At 44.9% G+C, this 7896-nt stretch overlaps 1 pseudogene; it reads left to right on the top strand.

The window, feature by feature from the left end:
- The first annotated feature begins 2430 nt into the window (after positions 1-2430).
- LOC123407354 lies at positions 2431-7699 on the top strand (annotated as a pseudogene).
- Positions 7700-7896: the final 197 nt, after the last annotated feature.

Here is a 7896-nt window from a genome sequence, read left to right as displayed (position 1 = left end):
CTGCAGTGGCACCCGCTGATCCGTAGCAGCGGTTGCCGGAGGCTCGTTGCGCTATCGTCGGAGCTGAAGTGGCACCCGCTGCTCGTCGCGGCGTCGTCAGAGCTGAAGTGGCACCCGCTGATCCGTAGCAGCGGTCGCCGGAGGCTCATCGCGACATCGCCGGAGCTGAAGTGGCACCCGCTGATCCGTAGCAGCGGTCGCCGGAGGCTCGTCGCGGCTTCGTCGGAGCTGAAGTGGCACCCACTGATCCGTAGCAGCGGTCGTCGAAGGCTCGTCACGGCGTCGCCGGAGCTGCAGCGGCACCCGCTGATCTGTAGCAGCGGTCGTCGGCGTCTCGTCGTGGCGTCGCCGGAGCTGCAGCATCGCCTCACCCGAGCCTCCTTCCCCAACCCTCACTTCGATCCGGCCACGCGCGGGAGGGAAATTTCCCTTCCCCAACCTCCTCCCGCGCCTCACCCGAGCCACCGCCGGCCGCATCTCGGGCCACCGACGCCGTCCTGCCCCCGCGCCGACCCAATTCCGACCAGGTGTTATTTCCTTTTTGGAAAAGTCATCCCTTGGTCAAAGTTTCCATTAACTTTTGGAAAATCCAGCTCCAAATCTTCGAATTTTGTAGAACTTGGGAAATTGTAAAACTTGGAGTAACTCAGATCTAAGGAATTTGGAACTTCCAGAAAATTTCAAACATCCATAATCTATACCTAATAATAAAACGGCTATTGCTTCCGTCGGAAAACCCACTGTAGCATTTTTATAAAAAAGCCCTTATAATTTTTGTTATTTAACCCGCGCTCCATCATTTATCTGCAACGCAAAAAGAAAAAACGATCCGCTGCAAAAATTATACCCGTACGCATCGCCTCCTCCCGTCGACCCTGGGCCACCCTGGCCTGTGCCCATGCCGCCGCCACCACTCGCCGCAGCGGCCGACCTCAACCGCCACCGCTGCCGATCTCAACCCACCCGCCTCCGCGGCCGTACCTCTCCCCGCTCACTACCCCTGTTGCGGCGCTCGAGCGCATCGCGTCGACCATGGTCCACCCTGGCCTGTGCCCAGGCCGCTGCCACACCACTCGCCGCCGCGGCCGACCTCAACCACCACTGTTGTCGATGTCAACCCACCCGCCTCCGCGGCCGTACCTCTGCCCGCTTGTTGCCCCCGTTTCGGCGCTCGAGCACAGCTTCTGGATCAAATCAACGCGACATCTACAGTGACTGGGGATTATGCGTCTGCTCGATGCAGAATGGCGACGGCGCGCGGATAAGGCGCGGCGGAGCGAAGTACTTGCAGGTGGAGGCGGGTCTCCATGGCTCACACGGGGAACTCCGAGGTTATGGCGCGGCAACGGCGACTCCTTATGGCCAGATAGAGGCGCCTAACCCTTGCTCCCCTCATCGTATCCCCTCCTCCGGCAGGAACTCATCATTTGGTGAGATCCCCTCCCCATGCCTAAGAAATTTTGTTTTGTGGGGATTTGTTTGCTGATGAATGAATGTATTGAATGTAAGATTGCATTATTGTAGAGACAGAGAATGGAACACCACCTTCAGTTTGTCATCTGATCCCACATTCTCTACCCCATGAATGATATAAGATAACAATTCATTGATCAATTCACGTAGCCTTTTTGTTTTGCTTTGTTTGTTCCACTCAATTTCTCATCATGGTGGAATTAACAATGGACGGGTTGATTTCTCAACAAAATAGGATAGAACTGACTACATTAGTTAGCTTATTATTTTAATAAATCAAAATGATTATAAAAAGATTAAAAGCTTATGGTATTTTTTTCTTCTATTGCAACGCACGGACCCTTTTGCTAGTTTTAGAAAAACTGCCCACCTGTCGTGGTTACGTCTTCCTGTGTAAGTTTCATTCAGATGTGAATGTCCAGAGTATGCATTGGAGAAGTTGAAGGAAACATCCTTGTGAGCTTCTTTTTTAGCAGCGAAGGGAGAGGGAGAGGGAGGGCCCCGCCCACTTTCCTCGATCGATCGATCCCCAATCCCCCCATGCCGGCGACTGCTGCCGCGCCCTCCGCGTCCAGGTCTTGTTCCTCCTCTCAGTTGCTCCTCCCCCTGAATGGCCACATCTTGTTCATCCTTGGTTCCTCCCCATCTCCACTACTCCCCTACTTCCCTGACTCCATGAGCAAGTGAATCTGCAAGTGCGTGAGGTGAGTCCCCTCCCCAAATCCCCCACCTCCTTGTATTTTTCTCATAGATTCTTTCTCAAATCCAACAACAGCAAGTGGATCTGCAGCATATATCCTCCAATAATTCTAAATATCTTATTTATACATACATACATACATACATACATGAACTTGCTTTTTCTTTACTGTCACTTGCTGTTTTTTCATAAATCTGAAGCAGTTGGCCGCCCCCTCATCCCTTTTTGCTTCACGCTCCGCCACTGATTGCGCACAAACAAATCGAGCGACCATGGACCTCGCCACGGGGGCCATGGGCAGTCTGCTCCTCAAGCTTGGACAACTCCTCACGGAGGAGTACAAGCTGCAGACGGGCGTCAAGGAAGATGTTGAGTATCTCAATAGAGAGCTGGAGAGCATGTATGCTGCCCTCCGCAAGGTTGGGGGCATGCCGACGAGCAGGTCAAGCTCTGGGCAAACCAAGTCAGGGACTTGTCGTTCATAATGGAGGACGTCGTCGACAAGTTCCTGGTGCGCGTCGAGGGAGCTGATCCTGCCATCAAGCCACGCAAACTCAAGAAGCTCATGAAGAAGATGGGACACTTGTTCAGCAAGAGCAAGACTCGCCGTGAGATCTCCGATGAGATCAGAGACATCAAGGTCCGCGTCAAGGAGGCGGCTGACCGACGTGATAGGTACAGGGTCGACGACGTGGTTGCTAATCCAGTTGGTGCAACCACGGTTGACCCTCGCCTATTGGCTTTGTACAAGGACCAGAAAGACCTCGTTGGTATTGATGATTCGTTGAATGAGCTAACCAAGATGATGAGTGCTGGGGATGCTGATGCGTCCAAGCAACTCAAGATACTCTCTATTTTCGGTTTTGGAGGCCTTGGCAAGACAACTCTTGCCAAAGCAGTGTATGATAAGCTTAAAGCGCAATATGATCGCAGTGCTTTTGTTCCGGTTGGACGGAACCCGAGCGTGAAGAAACTTCTCAATGACATTCTCTTTGGAATTGACAAGGAAAAGCACCTGGAGTTGGATGAAAGAGAGCTGATCTACAAACTCCGAGAATTACTTCATAACAAGAGGTATGCACCCTATTATATTGCTCTACATACTTCAAGTAGTAAATACATGGTTGCATGAAAGGCAGCCAATCGTTGAACTCAGAACAGGAGGTATGCACCCTGTTATGTAGTTGCATATACATCAAATTGTAAATGGGGGGAAATATCATCAATCCTGAGAAGAAGTGAGTGGAAATTTTGGTTCGAGACATTACAAGAGAAGGGTCTAGATGTCCTATCATCGTTGTTCTGTATTTTTCAAAAACAAAACAATACTTATTTGCGGATAATAATGTATTATATCAAGTTTCTTCTACCTTCTTTGCAATTATTTGGGTTGGCACTTCCGGTGGAATCTTCGCTGATGTTCATATATTCTAGAACTTCGTACAATTGATGTCAATCGTAAAATATGTGTAATAGCTGAAAGTATCTAGGCTGGGAAATCTTGTTAATCAAAACTAGAATTCTGGATGATGAAAGGGAATTAAACTCTGCTTGTGCATACATGTCTCTCTCTTGGACCCCTCCATTTCCTTATTCAACAATGCCAACTTTAGATTCCTCAACAAATAGGCTGACATGCATGCACCCTCTTTTTGAAGATACTTTGAATCTTAGGGGGCCTATAAAATATTTTAACTAATTTGTGATATCTCTTGCGCTATGGATGGTGATGACAGGTACTTGATTGTCATTGATGACATATGGGATAAAAGAACATGGGAACTAGTCAAGACTGCTTTGGTGTGTAATAATAATGGAAGCAGGATAATCACAACTACTCGTATACTCGAAGTTGCCACAACGACCAGTGAAGTATACAAGCTACAACCACTTTCTCTTGATTTATCCAAGGATTTATTTCATAGAAGATTATCTTGTGGTGGAATAGAATGGAATGATCATCTTCCAGCAGAGGTATATGATAAAATTCTACATAAATGTGGTGGTATACCATTGGCTATAATCACAATAGCTAGTTTGCTTGCTGGTAAACCTGTGGAGTTTTGGTCTAAGGTATACACTTCAATTGGTTTTGGGCATGAAGAAAATGAAGACGTGGAGAACACGAGGAAAATACTTTTATTTAGCTATTATGATCTACCTTGTCACCTCAAGACTTGCTTATTGTATCTGAGCATATATCCTGAAGATCATCTGATTGAAAAAGATAGTTTGATATGGAAGTGGGTCGCCGAAGGTTTTATCCATGAGGAACCAGGGGTAGGACTATTTGAGATTGGTGAGAGGTACTTCAACGAGCTGGTGAACAAAAGCATGATAATGGCGGTAGAGGGAGATGAATATATTGGCATCATAACTGGGTGTCGTGTCCATGACATGATGGTTGATGTGATATGCCTATTGTCAAAGGAGGAAAAGTTTGTTACTGTATTGGATAGTGATGAGCAATATACAACTTCACATTGCAATGCTCGTAGGCTAGCTGTTCATCATAGAGCCCAGCCCCTGGCTAGCACGTCAACATTACAAGCAAGGTCATTTAATGCCATGTGCAGTGTTGATTTGTTGCCATCACTTTCATGCTTTGAAGTTTTGCGTGTCCTAGCTTTGGAAGGCAATGACACTTTGAATACTTGTAGCTATAATCTTGAGCATGTTGGAAAGTTAGTTCACTTGAGGCACCTCAAACTAGAGAGGATTGGTATCAGTGAGCTCCCAAAGGAAATAGGACATCTGAAGTTCTTGCTGGTATTGGACTTGGGTAGAAATAGCATAAGTGAACTTCCAGAGAGTATTGGTCGATTAAGTAAACTGAAGTACTTGAACATCTACGAAACAGACATTGAAGTGCCATACTGGATCGGAAATTTGACATCTCTGGAAGAGTTGTGCCTAGGACGAGTTCATGGGCACTCCAACTTTGTGACAGAGCTGGGCAAGCTGACAGACTTGAGGAAGCTCCGCATTTTTAAAAGCGTATATGTATATGGTGATAGCAGAATGAATAGTTGGGCCGAGTCTGTAGCCAAACTGAGCAAGATCCAAGTCATAGACATTGATTTAGTTGTCGGGGGTAGAGATTCCAGTCACGAAGAGAACCCATGGAAACGGATTGTTCTCTCTCCACAAATACGTGTTCTACACATGTCCTATCTAGAACCTGGGATGGTGGCAAGGATCAATCCCTCGCTTCTTCCGAATCTGTCCCATTTAAAACTGCATGTATACGGTCCAGATATGGAGGTCTTTGGAAGTTTTCGAGAGCTTGTTGCCCTCAAGCTGGAGACGGTGTCAACCCTCCACCATGACACCATTGGTGGTGCAGGTGCGTTCCCCAAGCTGAGGTTCTTCAAGACAGAAGCAACGCTTGACTCGTTTCAAGAGGGAGATATGCCGGTCCTTGAATCACTCCAGTTCGAGGTCGTAGCACAGTCCAGTGATGATGGCATTAGCTTTGACTTTGACTTTGCCAGCCTAGGGAACCTTCCTTTGCTTAAGAGAGTCGTCGTCACTTTATATGCCCCTCGTGCGGACCGCGGGAAGGCTGAGGAAACGGCGAAGCGTGCAATGGATATGCTTCCCAACCGTGTCGAGCATTCTATCATACCAAGGGCTACAGAGGACTGGCTTCGGAGGTAACTAAGTGTATATTATTTTTATTCATTAGTGCTCATCTTCACGGGTGTATCTCACGGATCTCCTTTTCCTTTTTTCCCCAGATTAAAAAACCGACTGAGCTAATAAGCTAGCCATGCATCTCAACCTCCACGAAACAAGGTACGTACACCCCCTATCTAAGTTAAGTATTTCTCTGAACCTCCCGCTCAAAAAAAAAAAGTATTTCTCTGCACCTTGTTTTTTTCCTAGACTAGATTAAATAACAGGAATTGCTCATCAACTGTAAAAAAAACAATTACCAATCTGCACACACGATACATATATCTTTCTTGTTTATTTTAAATCAATGAAAAATACAACATGCTATGACAAAATAGTGTGGCCCTTAAAATACGCTATAGGGTGCAAGACATTGTACATTGATTTATTTAGTGAGACATTGCTCAGGATGCTATAGGGTGCTATTTTATTCACTATTTTAAATCTTAACCATTGATACTTCACATATACATTTTTTGAGAGTTACTCCATATATGCAGGCTGGCAGCGGTGTTAACAAATCACCGCGGAAAAAAGAAAAGAGATTGGGAGGCCTCCGTATGTTTGCTCTATTTATTGTTTGTTAAGCAAAGGAAAAAAAACACAAAAAATATCTACTTATTTTACTATCTTTTCAAGAAATGGAAAATGAAACCACACAAACTAAAAAGAAGTGTTTTTTTGCTATGTTCTCTTTTTTTGGCAGAAGAAAAATTACAAAAAAAATGTTTGTTTGTTTTATTGCCTTTTGTAGTAAAAGAAGACAAAAATCACAAAAAAACAGGTTTGTTTCTCTCCCTTTTGTAGTAATGGAAAAAAACACAAAAAAAGTTTGTTTTGAGGGTCGAGTAGTCTCTTACTTCGTTGTTGACTCAGAAAAAATAATTCTAAAAGAGGGTCTTGGGTTTTCGTTACCATTTATTTGGTGTGTGTCGTTTGGGTTTGTATATCTTGGGTCTTGGTTTTGGAGATCGTGCCTTCGTGTGTTTGTGTGTGTCTTGTTCTTTGGGTTTTAGTTTTTGGTTTAGGTGGGTTCGATGTGTATATGGGGGTGTAACTCCGCCTATGCTAAGATGATGTTACGCTTCACGTTGCATAGCCGGTCTCAAGCCCAGAAAAAGGAGGAGGGGCCAAACTCTGTTTATTATGAAATTGTGTGACGACCTTATTTTCGTATGGTTGATTATACCCATTACCTGTAGCATTTGCACAACCAGAGTATGCAGTGGGTTTTTGGAATTTCCCTTTTTGCCTCATAGAGTTCCATTTCCCTTTAGTGTTGTTTTTACTGAGGGTGCAACTATACCATCTATATCCATCTCGTACATGATGTCCAGGAGATCTAACGGATGAAAGAAGTACCAGGTATGGCATGTTTTTATATGAAAAAATTGATGCAAAGGTTAATATATAGTCAAAACCTTCTGTCTGTAGTTTGATTCATGATTTCATATTTGGATTGACAAACTGAAGCTCTCGCTGAAAGAGCAAACTTATGCAGAGAGTTCACTGTTGTTGATAGAAAACTACTCTTGGGACAGGCTTACGCCAGATCAATTACCAGATGCATATCTTCCTATCAGGATTGCTACACAAAGGGAAGTCTCTCGCTATGAAGGATCTCTGCCAGAAGCAACGCTAGTCTGATATTGTAACAAAACAATCTGAAGGCTATGTGAGGTTAGATTCTGAGTAGATGTTGGTTACCTTCTGCTATTTTAGGGGCACATCTTTGGCTTCTGCTTTATACTATCAACTTAGGCAAATCTACTTCATTAGTACTAGCGGAGACCACGGTTTGACTATGAACGTCATGACCACTTGCTTATTATAAGTTTCCACAGTTCACATTCTCATTTTCCGTTGCGTACATGCTTCCATGCCACCAGAACCTCAAAAGTACTGCTGTCACCGTTATTTATCGATTTCTTTCTTTTCCTATGTATATTATCGTTGAAAGAAGTGTGATATAATCAACATTAAAATTGATGCTATCGGGCTTTCCCTGTTTATTGTGGTGCCTACGTCAGTACTTGACCACTATA

This window comes from Hordeum vulgare, chromosome 7H, assembly GCF_904849725.1.
Source record: "Hordeum vulgare subsp. vulgare chromosome 7H, MorexV3_pseudomolecules_assembly, whole genome shotgun sequence".
In the NCBI taxonomy this organism is placed as follows: domain Eukaryota; kingdom Viridiplantae; phylum Streptophyta; class Magnoliopsida; order Poales; family Poaceae; genus Hordeum; species Hordeum vulgare.
This window is presented reverse-complemented; position numbering and strand designations above follow the sequence as displayed.